The sequence below is a fragment of the Arachis ipaensis genome, chromosome B4 (assembly GCF_059453495.1).
Source record: "Arachis ipaensis isolate K30076 ecotype BB chromosome B4, ASM5945349v1, whole genome shotgun sequence".
Classification (NCBI taxonomy): Eukaryota; Viridiplantae; Streptophyta; class Magnoliopsida; order Fabales; family Fabaceae; genus Arachis; species Arachis ipaensis.
In genome coordinates this window covers 32,897,453-32,917,236 of record NC_142439.1, presented here as the reverse complement: position 1 = coordinate 32,917,236, position 19,784 = coordinate 32,897,453, and the positions used below count along the sequence as shown (strand labels likewise).

At 39.3% G+C, this 19,784-nt stretch overlaps 1 non-coding gene across 1 annotated transcript; it reads left to right on the top strand.

The window, feature by feature from the left end:
• Positions 1 to 10,311: 10,311 nt before the first annotated feature.
• Positions 10,312 to 10,419, top strand: LOC148567110 (small nucleolar RNA R71). Its single transcript, XR_015882567.1, has one exon. It is a non-coding gene; the product is annotated as a small nucleolar RNA R71 (small nucleolar RNA).
• The last annotated feature ends 9,365 nt before the right edge of the window (positions 10,420 to 19,784 follow it).

The following is a 19,784-nucleotide window of genomic DNA, read 5'->3' as shown; positions in this document are numbered from 1 at the left end:
ATGATCAAGTAGGTGATAATCTAGATTAAGCATTTTTCTTTGTTTTTGTTAAGCATACTAACTGTTTGAGATTTTTTTTAAGCTAACAATTAACCTCACTCTAGCAGTAGAGTGCTTTGTTTTGGTTTCTGGTTTTGTGTGTGTTGTATGCCAGGAGGAAGAAGAGGTGAATTAACCTCCTTCGATTCTGAGACAGAGAGAATATTTTTTAGAAGAAGAAGAGAAGCAAGAGGGGAAGGTGTTATTGGAGAAGAATAGTCAGAAGAGGAAGACCAAGAGATGGAGGGAAATCTCCCTAATCCCCCAGAGGAAGTGGCCAATGGCCCACCTCAAAGAAGAGTTCTAGCTTTTTACACCTTCCCCAATCCAAGAAACTGTGGGAGCAATATACTCACTCCCAATGTTCATGCAAACAACTTTGAGTTCAAAACTCAACTTATTACTCTGGTGCAGAACAATTGTTCCTATGGAGGAGGTCCACTTGAAGATCCAAACCAACACCTATCCATCTTTCTGAGGATTTGTGAAACTGTCAAAACAAATGGAGTGTATCCAGACATCTACAAACTGCTACTATTCCCATTCTCCTTGAGGGATAAGGCTTCTCAATGGCTAGAGTCATTCCTCAAAGAAAGTATCAACAATTGGGAAGATCTAGTGAGCAAATTCCTAGCCAAATTCTACCACCTCCGAGGATCATTAGATTAAAGACTGAAGTGCAAACATTCACTCAAATAGATGGAGAATCACTGTATGATGCCTGGGAAAGATACAAAGCCTTGATTAAGAAGTGTCCACCAGAGATGTTTAATGAATGGGATAGACTTCAAAATTTCTATGAAGGATTAACACTGAAAGCTCAAGAAGCCCTTGATTATTCAGCAGGAGGGTCAGTACAATTGATGAAGACAGCTGAGGAAGCCCAAAATCTCATAGACACTGTAACCAACAACCAATACTTCTATGGTCATCAAAGGCGACGCCAACCAGCTCAAAGGAAAGGTGTGTTGGAGCTGGAAGGTGTCGACACTATCTTGGAACAAAACAAAGTGATGCATCAACAAATCCAGCAGCAAATGGTGATGATGGCTAAGAGGATTGATGATCTTCAAATAGAAGTAGTGAGGACTACAAATCAACCATCAGCTGGATGGGGGGCAGAATGAAGAAGTCAGAGCAGCAGCCAGAACAAGTGAACTACATGCACAACCAAAGTGGTGGACAGAATGAATTTTATGGAGACACCTACAACTCCTCTTGGAGGAACTATCCCAATCAAAGGTGGAGAGACAACCAGAATCAAAATTCATGGCAGAGGAACTCCAACCAAAACAACTCCCGTAACATAAACCACCAGAATCATCAGCAAGCTAACCAGAATCCATACAAAAAATCACAAAACAACTACCCCACTCCTAACTTCTATCCACCCCACAACCCATCAACTAACCAAAATAATTTCTACTAACCATCTTCATCTCACACTCAGCCACAACTTTCCCAAGAATCCCAAAGAATCTCCAATTTAGAGATGATGATGGAGAAGATGATGAAACATCAAGAGTTAGCTAATAAAAACCATGAAGCCTCATTGAGAAACCTGGAAAGACAAATAGGCCAATTGTCCAAACAGCCAGAAAGACCAACCAACACTTTCCCAAGTGATACTATTCCAAATTCCAAAGAAGAGTACAAGGCAATTCAACTCAGGAGTGGCAAAACATTGAAGGATGATAAGGTTGGCATTAATAAGGAGGTGGCAATTGAAGAGAAGGGCCAGGAAGAGCTCAAGAAGAAGGATGAAAAGTCACAAACCTCAAAGGAGGGAAAGCAGTTCAGGGAAAAGCATTCACAAGAACAGAGGAAGGAGGTGAAACCTTACACTCCTGCTCTACCATACCCTCAAAGAGTGCAAAGAGAGCTCAAAGATCAATAGTTTCCCAAGTTTTTTGAGGTTTTCAAGAAGCTGAAAATCAATATTCCCCTTGCGGAAGCATTGGAATAAATGCTCTTCTATGCAAAGTTCCTCAAGGAACTCATTAATAAGAAGAGAAGCTGGAATGAGAAGGAAACTGTGGTCTTAACCCAAGAGTGCAGTGCTGTGATCCAGAAAGGTCTCCCACCAAAACTCAAAGATCCTGGGAGTTTCATCATATCATGCACCATAGGCAGTATGACCTTAGAAAAAGCTCTCTGTGACTTAGGTGACAACATCAATTTGATGCCTCTCTCACTAATGAAAAAGCTTGCAATAGAAGAAGTCAAATCCACCAGAATGTTACTTCAAATGGCAGATAGATCACTCAAAATACCCAATGGGGTTGTGGAGAACTTATTGGTAAAGATTGGAGAATTCATCTTTTCTGCCGATTTTGTCATTTTGAACATGGAAGAAGAAGGACACAACTCAATCATCTTGGGTAGACCTTTCTTAGCAACCGCAAGAGCTATCATTGATGTGAAAAAAGGGGAGATGACCCTCAGAGTGCACAATGAGCAAATGATCATCAATGTCTTTAAGGCCATGCAATATCCCCCTGAGAAGGAAAAGCACATGAGGGTGGAAATGATAGAAGAAGTGGAAGGGGAGTTACTTGAAGCCAATAACCAGGAGGGACAAGAAGAGGAAATAGAAGTAGAACAAGCTATCATAGAAGGAAGAGTAGCTGAAGTCTCCTTTGAAGGCAAGACATTGGAAATGCCAAAGCAAGAACTAAAGCCTCTCCATCTACATCTCAAGTATGCATTTCTTGGAGAAGAAGAGACCCTCCCAGTAATCATCAATTCTTCCTTAAACGTAGATGATAAGGCATAAGCCCTGCCATCTGCATACATAAGATTTTGCTGGAGGAGGATTCAAGGCCTGTAGTACAACCCCAAGGAAGACTTAACCCAACCATGAAGGAGGTGGTTCAAAAAGAAGTAATAAAACTATGAAATACTGGAATCATATACCCAATCTCTGACAGTTCTTGGGTAAGCCCAGTTCAAGTGGTGGCAAAGAAAGGTGGCATGACCGTCATCTTCAATGAGAAGAATGAACTCATTCCCACAAGGATAGTGACAGGGTGGAGAAAGTGCATTGACTATAGGAGACTGAATGATACCACAAGGAAGGATCATTTCCCTCTCCCCTTCATTGACCAGATGCTGGAAAGATTGGCTGGCCATGCATATTATTGCTTCCTAGACGGGTACTCTGGGTACAATCAAATAATGGTAGATCCTAAGGATCAAGAGAAGACCTCTTTCACATGTCCATTCAGAGTCTTTGCCTAAAGAAGGATGCCCTTTGGGCTATGCAACGCCCTTGCAACTTTTCAAAGGTGTATGCTTTCTATATTTTCTGACATGGTGGAAAAAATTTTAGAAGTCTTCATGGATAATTTTTCTGTCTTTAGCAATTCATTTGATACCTGCTTGCATCATTTAACTCTTGTCTTGAAAAGATGCCAAGAAACTAATCTAGTCTTAAATTGGGAGAAATGCCATTTCATGGTTCCTAAAGGGATAGTTCTTGGGCATAAAGTTTCAAGCAAAGGTATAGAAGTTGATAAAGCTAAAATAGAGATCATAGAAAAGCTTCCTATACCCATTAATATGAAAGCAGTAAGAAGTTTTCTTGGACATGTTGGTTTTTACAGGAGATTCATCAAAGACTTTTCAAAAATAGCTAAACCACTAAGCAATTTGCTAGTGATTGACAATCCTTTCATCGTTGATGGCAATTGTAAGCATGCCTTTGAAACTTTAAAAAGAAAACTCACTACAGCACCAATCATCACACCCTCACATTGGGAATTACCTTTTGAACTCATGTGTGATGCAAGTGACTTTGCAATTGGTGCTGTATTGGGGCAAAAGAAAGACAAGTTGCATCATGTTATATACTATGCAAGTAAGGTGTTGAATAAGGCACAGAAGAATTATACCACCACTGAGAAAGAGCTCTTGGAAATTGTATAAGCATTTGATAAATTTAGACAATACTTAATTAGTTCAAAAGTTATAGTATATACTGATCATGCTGCTCTCAAGTATCTTATATCTAAACAGGATTCAAAGCCAAGGCTTATTAGGTGGGTGTTGCTGCTACAAGAATTTGACATTGAAGTGAAGGATAGGAAAGGAAATGAGAACCAAGTGGCAGACCATTTGTCAAGATTACCACAAGAAGCCAACCAAAATATACCACAACCAGTGAATGAAAGGTTCCCAGATGAACACCTTCTTTAAATACAGCAAGCTCCTTGGTTTGCTGACATTGCAAACTACAAGGTGGGAAGGAAGATTCCTCAAGAGTTCACCAAGCAACAAGTGAAGAAGCTGTGCAATGAAGCCAAGAAATTCTTGTGGGATGAGCCATTCTTGTTCAAGAGGTGTCCAGATGGGATGATTAGAAGGTGTATCCCTGAAAATGAGATGAGAGACATATTGTGGCACTGTCATGGTTCACCTTATGATGGACATTTTGGACCAGAAAGAACAGCAGCTAAAGTGCTTCAAAGTGGATTCTATTGGCCAACTATATTCAAAGATGCCAGGGAGTTTGTACACCAATGCAATGAATGTCAAAGAGCTGGAGGGTTGACAAAGAGGAATGAAATGCCTCAAAACATCATTTTGGAAGTAGAACTGTTTGATCTTTGGGGTATAGATTTCATGGGACCTTTTCCCCCATCATACTCTTTCAAGTACATACTGGTAGCAGTGGAATATGTCTCTAAGTGGGTAGAAGCCATAGCAACAACTACCTATGATGCACCAATTGTTCTTTGGTGCACGAAATTGTGATGTCCAGGCTCAAACAATCCCTGGCAACGTGAGCAACTTGGTGCTCTGATCTCAATACATAATTGTCACAACTTCGATACAACTAACCAGCAAGTGCACTGGGTCGTCCAAGTAATACCTTACGTGAGTAAGGGTCGAATCCCACGGAGATTGTTGGTATGAAGCAAGCTATGGTCACCTTGTAAATCTCAGTTAGGCGGATATAAAGTGATAATGGTGTTTTCGAATTTAATATAATAACATAGGGATAGAGGTACTTATGTAAATCATTGGTAGGAATTTCAGATAAGCGAATGGAGATACTTTTCGTTCCTCTGAACCTCTGCTTTCCTGCTATCTTCATCCAATCAGTCCTACTCCTTTCCATGGCTGGCTTTATGCAAGGGCATCACCGTTGTCAGTGGCTACATCCCCTCCTCTCAGTGAATAATATGCTCACGCACCCTGTCACGGCACGGCTATTCATCTGTCGGTTCCCGATCATGCTGGAATAGGATTCACCCTCTTTTTGCGTCTGTCACTAACGCCCAGCACTCGCGAGTTTGAAGCTCGTCACAGTCATCCAATCATTGAATCCTACTCAGAATACCATAGACAAGGTTTAGACCTTCCAGATTCTCTTGAATGCTGCCATCATTCTAGCTTACGCCACGAAAATTCTGGTTAGGAGATCTAAGAGATACTCATTCTAGCTTAATTCATGTAGAACAGAAGTGTTTGTCAGGCACGCGTTCATAAGGGAGAAGGATGATGAGCGTCACACATAATGATCACCTTCATCACGTTCTTGGGTGCGAATGGATATCTTAGAAGCGAAATAAGAAGAATTGAATAGAAAACAGTAGTACTTTGCATTAATCTTTGAGGAACAGCAGAGCTCCACACCTTAATCTATGGAGTGTAGAAACTCTACCGTATGAAAATACATAAGTGAAGGTCCAGGCATGGCCGAGATGGCCAGCCCCCAAAACGTGATCAAAGGATCATAAGGTAATCCAAAGATGGTCAAAAAGACTAGTAAGAGGTCCTATTTATAATAAACTAGCTACTAGGGTTTACATGAGTAAGTAATTGATGCATAAATCCACTTCCGGGGCCCACTTGGTGTGTGTTTGGGCTGAGCTTAAGTGTAGCACGTGCAGAGGCCATTTGTGGAGTTGAACGCCAGTTTCTGTGCCAGTTTGGGCGTTCAACTCTGGTCTTGGATCCTTTTCTGGCGCTGGACGCCAGATTTGGGCAGAAGGCTGGCGTTGAACGCCAGTTTACGTCGTCAATTCTTGGCCAAAGTATGGACTATTATATATTGCTGGAAAGCCCTGGATATCTACTTTCCAACGCAATTGGAAGCGCGCCATTTCGAGTTCTGTAGCTCCAGAAAATCCACTTTGAGTGCAGGGAGGTCAGAATCCAACAGCATCAGCAGTCCTTTTTCAACCTCTGAATCTGATGTCTGCTCAAGTCCCTCAATTTCAACCAGAAAATACCTGAAATCACAGAAAAACACACAAACTCATAGTAAAGTCCAGAAATGTGAATTTAACATAAAAACTAATGAAAACATCCCTAAAAGTGATTAGATCCTATTAAAAACATACTAAAAACAATGCCAAAAAGCGTATAAACTATCCGCTCATCACAACACCAAACTTAAATTGTTGCTTGTCCCCAAGCAACTGAAAATCAAATAGGATAAAAAGAAGAGAATATACTATAAATTCCAAACTATCAATGAAACAGAGCTTCAATCATATGAGCGGGACTTATAGCTTTTTGCCTCTTGAATAGTTTTGGCATCTCACTTTATCCATTGAGGTTCAGAATGATTGGCATCTATAGGAACTTCAAATTTCGAAGTGTTATTGACTCTTCTAGTTCAGTATGATGATTCTTGAACACAGCTTCTTTATGAGTCTTGGCCGTGGCCCTAAGCACTTTGTTTTCCAGTATTACCACCGGATACATAAATGCCACAGACACATAATTGGGTGAACCTTTTCAGATTGTGACTCAGCTTTGCTAAAGTCCCCAATTAGAGGTGTCCAGGGTTCTTAAGCACACTCTTTGTTTTTGCTTTGGACCTTGACTTTAACCGCTCAGTCTCAAGTTTTCACTTGACACCTACATGCCACAAGCACATGGTTAGGGACAGCTTGATTTAGCCGCTTAGACCAGGATTTTATTCCTTTAGGCCCTCCTATCCACTGATGCTCAAAGCCTTGGGATCCTTTTTATTTGCCCTTGCCTTTTGGTTTTAAGGGTTATTGGCTTTTTCTGCTTGCTTTTTCTTTTTCTTTCTATTTTTTTTTTCGCATATTTTTTTGCTTTTCTCTTTTTTTTTTTCTGCAAGCTTTGTTCTTTGCTGCTTTTTCTTGCTTCAAGAATCATTTTTATGATTTTTCAGATTATCAAATAACATGTCTCCTAGTCATCATTCTTTCAAGAGCCAACATATTTAACATTCTTAAACAACAACTTCAAAAGACATATGCACTGTTCAAGCATTCATTCAGAAAACAAGAAGCATTGTCACCACATCAATATAATTAAGCTAAGTTCAAGGATAAATTCGAAACTCATGTACTTCTTGTTCTTTTGAATTAAAACATTTTTCATTTAAGAGAGGTGATGGATTCATAGGACATTCATAACTTTAAGACAAAGTTACTAACTACTAATGATCATGTAATGAAGGCACAAACATAGATAAGCACATAATATAGAAAACGAAAAACAGAGAAAGCAAGAACAAGGAATGAATCCACCTTAGTGATTGTGGCGTTTCCTTCTTGAGGAACCAATGATGTCCTTGAGCTCTTCTATGTCTCTTCCTTGTCTTTGTTGCTCCTCCTTCATTGGTTTTAGATCTTCTCTGATTTCATGAAGGATGATGGAGTGCTCTTGATGTTCCACCCTTAGTTGCTTCCAATAATTGTGTGGAAGAAAATGTATCCCCTGAGGTATCTCAGGGATCTCTTGATTTGCAGTCAAATGTTCTACCACTGAGCTATAGACTCTTGATGGAAGCTTTTGTCTTCCCTTTCCTCTTTCTAGAGGTTTCTCTGGCCTTAGGTGCCATCAATGGTTATGGAAAAAACAAAAAAGCTATGCTTTTACCACACCAAACTTAGAATGTTGCTCGCCCTCGAGCAAAAGAAGAAAGAATAGAAGAATAAGAAGAAGATATGGAGGAGATGGATGGGAGTGTGTATTCGGCCATATGGGTGGGATTGGGTGGGAGAGAGATGTTGAATTTTTGAAGGTAGTGGGTGTATGGGTGTGAGTGGTAAATGGAAGACAGAAGGGATGAGTGTTTATTGGGAATAGAGGATGATTGAGAAGAGAGAAGAGAGTGAGTGAAGGTAGGTGGGGATCCTGTGGGGTCCACAGATCCTGAGGTGTCAAGGCATTTACATCCCTGCACCAATTTAGGCATGTAAAATGCCCTTGCACACAACTCTGGGCGTTCAGCGCCAGGTTGGTTCCCATTTTGGGCGTTCAACGCCCCTTTGCTACCATTTCTGGCGTTGAACGCCAGAACCATGCTTGTTCTGGGCGTTCAGCGCCAGGATGCTCCCATTCTGGGAGTTCAGCGCCAGAACTATGCTCTGTTCTGGCGTTTGAACACCAGACAGATGCTCCTCCAGGGTGTGATTTTTCTTCTGCTGTTTTTGATTCCGTTTTTGATTTTTTTTGTTTATTTTGTGACTCCACATGATCATGAACCTAAGAAAACATGAAAAACAATAAAAATAAGAATTAGATAAACATTGGGTTGCCTCCCAACAAGCGCTTCTTTAATGTCAATAGCTTGACAGTGGGCTCTCATGGAGCCTCACAGATGTGCAGAGCTTTGTTGAGACTCTCCAACACCAAACTTAGAGTTTGGATATTGGAGTTCAACACCAAACTTAGAGTTTGGTTGTGGCCTCCCAACACCAAACTTAGAGTTTGATTGTGGGGGCTCTGGTTGACTCTGCTTTGAGAGAAGCTTTTCAAGCTTCCTCTCCATGGTTGCAGAGGGAGATCCTTGAGTTTTGAATACAAGGGAGTTCTCATTCTATTGAAGGACTATTTCACCTCTGTCAACATCAATCACAGCTCTTGCTGTGGCCAGGAAAGGTCTTCCTAGGATGATGGATTCATCCTCTTCCTTTCCAGTATCCAGGACTATGAAATCAGTAGGTATGTAAAGGCCCTCAACCTTTACTAATACATCTTCTACTTATCCATAAGCCTGTCTTCTTGAGCTGTCTGCCATCTCTAGTGAGATTTTAGCAGCTTGCACCCCATAGATTCCCAGTTTCTCTATTACAGAGAGGGGCATGAGGTTTATACCTGAACCAAGGTCACACAGAGCTTTAAAGATCATGGTGCCTATGGTACAAGGTAATATGAACTTTCCAGAATCCTGTCTCTTCTGAGGCAATGTCAGTTGATCCAGATCACTTAGTTCATTGATGAACAAGGGAGGTTCAACTTCCCAAGCATCAATGCCAAACAATTTGGCATTCAGCTTCATGATTGCACCAAGAAACTTGGCAGTTTGCTCTTCAGTGACATCCTCATTCTCTTCAGAAGAGGAATACTCATCAGAGCTCATGAAGGGCATAAGGAGGTTCAATGGAATCTCTATGATCTCTAGATGAGTCTCAGATTCCTTTGGTTCCTCAGAGGGAAGCTCCTTATTGACCACTGGACGTCCCAGGAGGTCTTCCTCCTTGGGATTCACGTCCTCTCCTTCCCTTACAGGTTCGGCCATGGCACTTATGTCAATGGCCTTGCACTCTCCTTTTGGGTTCTCTTCTGTATTGCTTGGGAGAGTACTAGGAGGGATTTCAGTGATCCTTTTACTCAGCTGGCCCACTTGTGCTTCCAGATTTCTAATGGAAGATCTTGTTTCATTCATGAAACTTACAGTGGCCTTAGATAGATCAGAGACTAGATTTGCTAAATTAGAAGCATTTTGTTCAGAGTTCTCTGTCTGTTGCTGAGTTGATGATGGAAAAGGCTTGCTATTGCTAAACCTGTTTCTTCCACCATTATTAAAGCCTTGTTGGGGCTTTTGATCCTTCCATGAGAAATTTGGATGATTTCTCCATGTTGAGTTATAGGTGTTTCCATAAGGTTCACCTAGTAATTTACCTCTGCTATTGCAGGGTTCTCAGGATCATAAGCTTCTTCTTCAGGAGAAGCCTCTTGAGTACTGTTGGATGCAGCTTGCATTCCATGCAGACTCTGAGAGATCATATTGACTTGCTGAGTCAATATTTTATTCTGAGCCAATATGGCATTCAGAGTATCAACTTCAAGAACTCCCTTCTTCATAGGCGTCCCATTACTCATAGGATTCCTTTCAGAAGTGTACATGAACTGGTTATTAGCAACCATGTCAATGAGTTCTTGAGCTTCTGCAGGCGTTTTCTTTAGGTGAATGGATCCACCTGCAGAAGTGTCCAGTGACATCTTTGATAGCTCAGACAGACCATCATAGAATATATCCAGGATGGTCCATTCTGAAAGCATGTCAGAAGGACACTTTTTGGTCAACTGTTTGTATCTTTCCCAAGCTTCATAGAGAGATTCACCTTCTTTCTGTCTGAAGGTTTGAACATCAGCTCTAAGCTTGCTCAGCTTTTGAGGAGGAAAGTACTTGGCTAAGAAAGCCGTGACCAGCTTATCCCAAGAGTTCAGGCTGTCTTTAGGTTGAGAATCCAACCATAATCTAGCTCTGTCTCTTACAGCAAAAGGGAAAAGCATGAGCCTGTAGACTTCAGGATCTACTCCATTAGTCTTAACAGTATCACATATCTGCAAGAATTCAGTTAAGAACTGGAAAGGATCTTCAGATGGAAGTCCATGAAACTTGCAGTTCTGCTGCATCAGAGAAACTAATTGAGGTTTCAGCTCAAAGTTGTTTGCTCCAATGGCAGGAATGGAGATGCTTCTTCCATGTAAATTGGAATTAGGTGCAGTAAAGTCACCAAGCATCTTCCTTACATTATTATTATTTTCGGCTGCCATCTCCTCTGCCTGTTCGAAAATTTCAAAAAGGCTATCTCTGGATTGTTGTATTTTAGCTTCTCTTAATTTTCTCTTCAGAGTCCTTTCAGGTTCTGGATCTGCTTCCACAAGAATGTTCTTATCCTTGCTCCTGCTCATATGACAAAGAAGAAGGCACAGAAAAATAATAATAATAATGGAGATCCTTTATACCACAGTATAGGGATTCCTGTGTGAGTGGAAGAAGATGGGGAGACAAAGAATGTAATATAATGGAAGAAACACATCTGTGAGGATGGAAGAGAGGTAAAATGAGATGTTAGGATATGAATGAATAAATAGAATAGGATGGGGGAGGGATAATTTTCGAAAATTAGTTTGAAAAAGAGTTAGTGATTTTTGAAAAATGGTTTTTGAAAAATGTTAGAATTTTTTTTTTTCGAAAATTTTTGAAATAAAAATAAAAATAATTAGTTAATTAAAAAGAAATTTTTGAAAAAAGGGGGAGATATTTTCGAAAATTAGAGAGAGAGAGTTAGTTAGGTAGTTTTGAAAAAGTTAAGAAACAAATAAAAAGTTAGTTAGTTGGTTGAAACAAATTTTGAAAAGGATAAGAAGTTAGGAAGTTAGAAAAGATATTTTGAAAAGATATTTTTGAAAAAGATAAGATGAGAAGATATTTTTGAAAAGATATGATTGAAATTAGTTTTGAAAAAGATTTGATTTTTAAAATCACAATTAATGACTTGATTCATAAGAAATCACAAGATATGATTCTAGAACTTAAAGTTTGAATCCTTCTTAACAAGCAAGTAACAAACTTCAAATTTTTGAATCAAAACATTAATTGATTATGTTATTTTCGAAAATTTGTGAAAAAAATTAAGAAAAAGATTTTTGAAAAATATTTTTTGAATTTTCGAAAATAACTAAGAATTTTGAAAGAGATTTGATTTTTGAAAAAGATTTTGAAAAAGATAAGATTTTCAAATTGAAAATTTGATTTGACTCATAAGAAACAACTTGATTTTAAAAATTTTTGAAAAAGTCAATCCAAATTTTCGAATTTTGAGGAGAGAAAAAGGGAAAGATATTTTTTTGATTTTTGAATTTTTATGAAAAACATGAAAATTATGCAATGCATGAAATTTTTAGATCAAAACAATGAATGCATGCAAGAATGCTATGAATGTCAAGATAAACACCAAGAACACTTTGAATGTCATGATGAACATCAAGATACAATTTTGAAAAATTTTTAATGCAAAGAAAACATGCAAGACACCAAACTTAGAATTCTTTAATGCTTACGCACTAAGAATTCAAGAATGCATATGATAAACATGAAAAGACACAAAACAAAAGTTCATCAAGATCAAACAAGAAGACTTACCAAGAACAACTTGAAGATCATGAAGAACACTATGAATGCATGATATTTTCAAAAAAATGCAGGATGCATATGCAGGTGACACCAAACTTATAATGTGACTCAAGACTCAAACAAGAAACACAAAAATATTTTTGATTTTTATGATTTTCTAATTTTTTTTGGATTTTTTCGAAAATAATGTGAAAAAGAAAAAATAAGGATTCCAAAATTTTTAATATGAATTCCAGGAATCTTGCCATGTTAGTCTAAAGCTTCAGTCCAGGAATTAGACATGGCTCACTAGCCAGCCAAGCTTTCAATGAAAGCTTCAGTCCAAAACACTAGACATGGCCAATGGCCAGCCAAGCTTTAGCATGTAGATCAGGAACAGTAGCAGGTGGATTAGCAACAACTAGCTTGCTCTTGATAACAAATTGCTGCCTCAATCCAAATAAATTTAGACATGGCTTTACAGCCAGCCAGGCTTCACATGCTTCATGAAACACTAGAATTCATTCTTAAAAATCTTAAATAAAATTTTTGAAAACATTTTTTTAATTTTTTTTCGAAAACAGATGAGAGATTTTTGAAAAAAAATTTTTTTTTTGAAAACATTTTTATTTTTTTCGAAAACAGATGAGAAAATTTTAGAAATATTTTTGAAAAATTTTTGAAAATAAAATAAAAAGAAAATTACCTAATCTGAGCAACAAGATGAACCGTTAGTTGTCCAAACTCGAACAATCCCCGGCAACGGCGCCAAAAACTTGGTGCACGAAATTGTGATGTCCAGGCTCAAACAATCCCCGGCAACGTGAGCAACTTGGTGCTCTGATCTCAATACATAATTGTCACAACTTCGATACAACTAACCAGCAAGTGCACTGGGTCGTCCAAGTAATACCTTACGTGAGTAAGGGTCGAATCCCACGGAGATTGTTGGTATGAAGCAAGCTATGGTCACCTTGTAAATCTCAGTTAGGCGGATATAAAGTGATAATGGTGTTTTCGAATTTAATATAATAACATAGGGATAGAGGTACTTATGTAAATCATTGGTAGGAATTTCAGATAAGCGAATGGAGATACTTTTCGTTCCTCTGAACCTCTGCTTTCCTGCTATCTTCATCCAATCAGTCCTACTCCTTTCCATGGCTGGCTTTATGCAAGGGCATCACCGTTGTCAGTGGCTACATCCCCTCCTCTCAGTGAATAATATGCTCACGCACCCTGTCACGGCACGGCTATTCATCTGTCGGTTCCCGATCATGCTGGAATAGGATTCACCCTCCTTTTGCGTCTGTCACTAACGCCCAGCACTCGCGAGTTTGAAGCTCGTCACAGTCATCCAATCATTGAATCCAACTCAGAATACCACAGACAAGGTTTAGACCTTCCAGATTCTCTTGAATGCTGCCATCATTCTAGCTTACGCCACGAAGATTCTGGTTAGGAGATCTAAGAGATACTCATTCTAGCTTAATTCATGTAGAACAGAAGTGTTTGTCAGGCACGCGTTCATAAGGGAGAAGGATGATGAGTGTCACACATAATCATCACCTTCATCACGTTCTTGGGTGCGAATGGATATCTTAGAAGCGAAATAAGAAGAATTGAATAGAAAACAGTAGTACTTTGCATTAATCTTTGAGGAACAGCAGAGCTCCACACCTTAATCTATGGAGTGTAGAAACTCTACCGTATGAAAATACATAAGTGAAGGTCCAGGCATGGCCGAGATGGCCAGCCCCCAAAACATGATCAAAGGATCATAAGGTAATCCAAAGATGGTCAAAAAGACTAGTAAGAGGTCCTATTTATAATAAACTAGCTACTAGGGTTTACATGAGTAAGTAATTGATGCATAAATCCACTTCCGGGGCCCACTTGGTGTGTGTTTGGGCTGAGCTTAAGTGTAGCACGTGCAGAGGCCATTTGTGGAGTTGAACGCCAGTTTCTGTGCCAGTTTGGGCGTTCAACTCTGGTCTTGGATCCTTTTCTGGCGCTGGACGCCAGATTTGGGCAGAAGGCTGGCGTTGAACGCCAGATTACATCGTCAATTCTTGGCCAAAGTATGGACTATTATATATTGCTGGAAAGCCCTGGATGTCTAATTTCCAACGCAATTAGAAGCGCGCCATTTCGAGTTCTGTAGCTCCAGAAAATCCACTTTAAGTGCAGGGAGGTCAGAATCCAACAGCATCAGCAGTCCTTTTTCAACCTCTGAATCTGATGTCTGCTCAAGTCCCTCAATTTCAGCCAGAAAATATCTGAAATCACAGAAAAACACACAAACTCATAGTAAAGTCCAGAAATGTGAATTTAACATAAAAACTAATGAACACATCCCTAAAAGTGATTAGATCCTATTAAAAACATACTAAAAACAATGCCAAAAAGCGTATAAATTATCCGCTCATCATTCTTCAATTTCTTAAGAGACACATCTTCACTAGATATGGAGTACCTAAAGGCCTTATTAGTGATGGTGGCAGCCACTTTTGCAATAGACAGATGGAAAAGCTGCTTCACAAATATGGAGTAATTCACAAAGTAGCCATACCATATCATCCTCAGACTAATGGCCAAGCTGAATTGGAAAATAGGGAGCTGAAGAAAATTCTAGAGAAGACAGTGAAGATCACAAGGAAAGACTGGGCAAGAAAATTGGATGATGCTCTGTGGGCATATAGAATAGCATTCAAAACTCCAACTGGGAAGTCACCATTTCAGCTAATCTATGGCAAATCTTGTCACCTTCCTGTGGAGCTTGAACACAAAGCTTTCTGGGCCACTAAGCTTCTCAATCTTGATTTTTAAGCAGCAGGAGAGAGAAGGCTGTTGCAACTCAATGAACTGGAAGAATTCAGATTGGAAGCTTATGAGAATGCTAAGATATACAAGGAGAGAGCTAAAAAGTGGCATGACAAGAAAATCTTGAAAAAGGATTTCAAACCAGGACAAAAAGTGCTCTTATATAACTCTAGGCTCAAGGTCTTTCCTGGTAAACTCAAGTCCAAATGGACTGGCCCCTACTTGGTGACAAAGGTCCTACCTTATGGGAGTCTTGAACTTCTTAATGAAGCTACAAAGGACACATTCACAGCAAATGGTCACAGAGCCAAGCACTACCTGGGAGGACCTTGGAACAAAGAGGAAAGCATTCATGAACTAGGATGAACAAGGATGAAAGACGTCAAGCTAATGACAATAAACAAGCGCTTGTTGGGAGGCAACCCAACCAAAGGTAGTTTTCTTTTCTTTTACTGTTTCAATAAGAAAGTTTAGTAGATTCCTCTGCATTGCAAGGAGCTAAGTTTGGTGTTGCACACTAAAGAAATTTAAGGGTGAATGTGTAATTCTAAGTTTGGTGTTACACCATAGATTTCATTAAGATCACATTACACCCTCAGCATGACTAGTTCTCAGCTCCAAACAATCAGAGAAACTACTCAACAGTTGTTTAGTTTCTAGTTCCTAGTTTGTTTTCTAGTTCATGGTTTACTTTCATAATAAAGTACTTGACGTTTCATGCATGTATTTATTCTACTGCGTATAGAAGTAGGCAGAAAACTAAGTTTGGTGTCCCTACACCAACTTATGTTCAGAAAATCACAAGCATACATGCATTCTAACCATCTCTCAAGTGCTTGGAGGACAAGCAACTTCCAATGATTATGCAGGGAAGTATTCGACCTCTTGAAAGAATCATACATCATGCACCAAAGGAAATGCAGAAGTTATGAATGGTGATGACAAAAGGAAAGCTGGAAGATACAACCAAGAGGTTGTATTGTCACTTAATTCGCTTTGCTTTGAAATATTCTAGATTGGAAGTTTATGTGTACCCTGCTAATTAGTTTCATTAGTGTAAATTTTGATGTCTGTAAAGTGTTCTGGTTTAAGTGCTTGTTTTCATCCTCATCAACTTAAAGGTTATGTCTTGTCCCTTTTGCTTTTTGAGTCAATAAGAGAAAAAGGGTTGAAATAGAAAGTAGTTGTCCAACATGGTAGACATTAGAATAAGGATCAGTGGTGGTAATTGCTTGACTAGTTTGGCAAGTTCAAGAATAAAGCTACAGTATAAAATGTCTCCTTTGGTGTAAGCTTAAGTGCTGTTGTGAATTGGTGCACGAAATTGTGATCTCAATGGCGCCAACAACTTGGTATGCACAATTGTAATCTCAACTCTTTTTTACAACTTCGCACAACTAACCAGCAAGTGCACTGGGTCGTCCAAGTAATAAACCTTACGTGAGTAAGGGTCGATCCCACGGAGATTGTCAGCTTGAAGCAAGCTATGGTCATCCTTGTAAATCTCAGTCAGGCGGATTCAAATGGTTATAAGGTTTTGATAATTAAAATATAAATAAAATATAAAATAGGATAGAAATACTTATGTAATTCATAGGTAGGAATTTCAGATAAGCGTCTGGAGATGCTTTGTTGCTTCAGAACCTCTGCTTTCCTATTTCCTTCTTCTAACCATGCATTACCTCCTTCCATGGCAAGCTGTATGATCCTCTCGGATGAAAATAAATCCATCTGCACTGTCACCGCAGGGCTAATCATCTGTCAGTTCCCGCTAGCGTCGGAATAGGACCATTGTCCTTTTGCACACTGTCACTTGTGCCCCACATTTGCAGATTTGAAGCTCATCACAGTCATTCTTTTCCAGATCCTACTCGGAATACCACAGACAAGGTTTAGACTTTCCGGATCCTGGATCCTACTCGGAATACCACAGACAAGGTTTAGACTTTCCGAATCCTAGGAATGCTGCCAACAATTCTAGCCTATACCACGAAGGTTCTAATCTTAGATTAGAAACCTAAGAGAATATACTCCAGCTGGCGTCCAATGACTATGTTGAACATCATGTAGATCGCTTTGTAGTTGTCAGGCACGCGACCTTGGCTAAGCGAGTATCGAAGATTGGGTGATTGTCACGGGTCACCCCTTCATTCTGACTTAACTGAATTAAGTACGAAAGTATATCTTGAAGAAGAAGTAGGCGTGAATTGAATGGAAAATAGTAGTAATTGCATTAATTCATGAAGAACAGCAGAGCTCCACACCTTAATCTATGGGGTGTAGAAACTCCACCGTAGAAAATACACAAGTGAAAAAGGTCTAGGTATGACCGTGAGGCCAGCCTCCAAACGTGTACAAAATGGCATAAAGCTCTCAGGACTAAACGTCCAAAGATGTTAAATAAACCTCTAAAAGTAGTTTTTATACTAAACTAGTAACTAGGGTTTACAGAAAATGAGTAACTAAGTGCAGATAGTGCAGAAATTCACTTTCGGGGCCCACTTGGTGTGTGCTTGGGCTGAGCATTGAAGCTTTTTCGTGCTTAGGCTGTTCTTGGAGTTAAACGCCAGCTTTTGTGCCAGTTTCAGCGTTTAACTCCAATTCTGGTGCCAGTTTGGGCGTTTTACGCCAGAATTCCTTGGGCTGACTTTGAACGCCAGTTGGGGACATCAAATCTCGGGCAAAGTATAAACTATTATATATTGCTGGAAAGCCCAGGATGTCTACTTTCCAACGCAAGTAAGAGTGTGCCAATTGGGCTTCTGTAGCTCCAGAAAATCCACTTCGAGTGCAGGGAAGTCATAATCCAATAGCATCTGCAGTCCTTTTTCAGCCTCTGAATCAGATTTTTGCTCAGGTCCCTCAATTTCAGTCAGAAAATACCTGAAATTACAGAAAAACACACAAACTCATAGTAAAGTCCAGAAATATGAATTTTGAATAAAAACTAATAAAAATATAATAAAAAGTAATTAAAACATACTAAAAACTATGTAAAAATAATGCCAAAAAGGGTATAAATTATCCGCTCATCACAACGCCAAACTTAAATTGTTACTTGTCCCCAAGCAACTAAAAACAAAATAAGATAAAAAGAAGAGAATATACAATGAATTCCAAACTTATCAATGAAGATTAGCCTTAATTAGATGAGCGGGACTTGTAGCCTTTTTGCTTCTAAACAGTTTTGGCATCTCACTTTATCCTTTGAAGTTCAGAATGATTGGCATCTATAGGAACTCAGAATTCAGATAGTGTTATTGATTCTCCTAGTTCAGTATGTTGATTCTTGAACACAGTTACTTTATGAGTCTTGGCCATGACCCTAAGCATTTTGTTTTCCAGTATTACCACCGGATACATAAATGCCACAGACACATAACTGGGTGAACCTTTTCAGATTGTGACTCAGCTTTGCTAGAGTCCCCAATTAGAGGTGTCCAGAGCTCTTAAGCACACTCTTTTTGCTTTGGACCACGACTTTAACCGCTCAGTCTCAAGCTTTTCACTTGACACCTTCACGCCACAAGCACATGGTTAGGGACAGATTGGTTTAGCCACTTAGGCCAGGATTTTATTCCCGTGGGCCCTCCTATCCATTAATACTCAAAGCCTTGGATCCTTTTTATTTTACCCTTGCCTTTTAGTTTAAAGGGTTATTGGCTTTTTTGCTTGCTTTTTCTTTTTCTTTCTTTTTTTCCCCATTTTTTTCTTTTTTTTTCTGCAAGCTTTGTGTTCACTGCTCTTTCTTGCTTCAAGAATCAATTTTATGATTTTTCAGATTATCAATAACATTTTTCCTTTTTCATTATTCTTTCAAGAGCCAACAATTTTAACATTCATAAATAACAAATTCAAAAATATGCATTGTTCAAGCCTTCATTCAGAAAACAAAAGGTATTGCCACCACATCAAAATAATTAAGCTAACTTCAAGATAAAATTCGAAACCATGCACTTCTTGTTCTTTTGCAATTTAAAATATTTTTTATTTAAGAAAGGTGATGGATTCATAGGACATTCATAGCTTTAAGACATAGACACTAGACACTAATGATCATGTAATAAAGACACAAACATAAATAAAACATAAGGCATAGGAAACGAAAAACAGAAAAATAAGAACAAAGAAATTAAAGAACGGGTCCACCTTAGTGATGGCGGCTAGTTCTTCCTCTTGAGGATCTTATGGAGTGCTTGAGCTCCTCTATGTCTCTTCCTTGCCTTTGTTGCTTCTCCCTCATGGCTCTTTGGTCTTCTCTAATTTCATGGAGGAGGATGGAATGCTCTTGGTGCTCCACCCTTAGTTGTCCCATGTTGGAACTTAATTCTCCTAGGGAGGTGTTGATTTGCTCCCAATAATTTTGTGGAGGAAAGTGCATCCCTTGAGGCATCTCAGGGATTTCATGATGAGGGATTTCCTCATGCTCTTGTTGAGGTCCATGAGTGGGCTCTCTTGTTTGCTCCATTCTTTTCTTAGTAATGGGCTTGTCCTCATCAATGAGGATGTCTTCCTCTATGACAATTCCAACTGAATTGCATAGGTGACAAATGAGATGAGGGAAGGCTAACCTTGCCAAAGTAGAAGACTTGTCCGCCACCTTGTAGAGTTCTAGAGATATGATCTCATGAACTTCTACTTCTTCTCCATTCATGATACTATGAATCATGATAGCCCGGTCTATTGTAACTTCAGACCGGTTGCTAGTAGGAATTATGGAGCGTTGGATGAACTCCAACCATCCCCTAGCCACTGGTTTAAGGTCAAGCCTTCTTAGTTGGACTGGCTTGCCTCTTGAATCTCT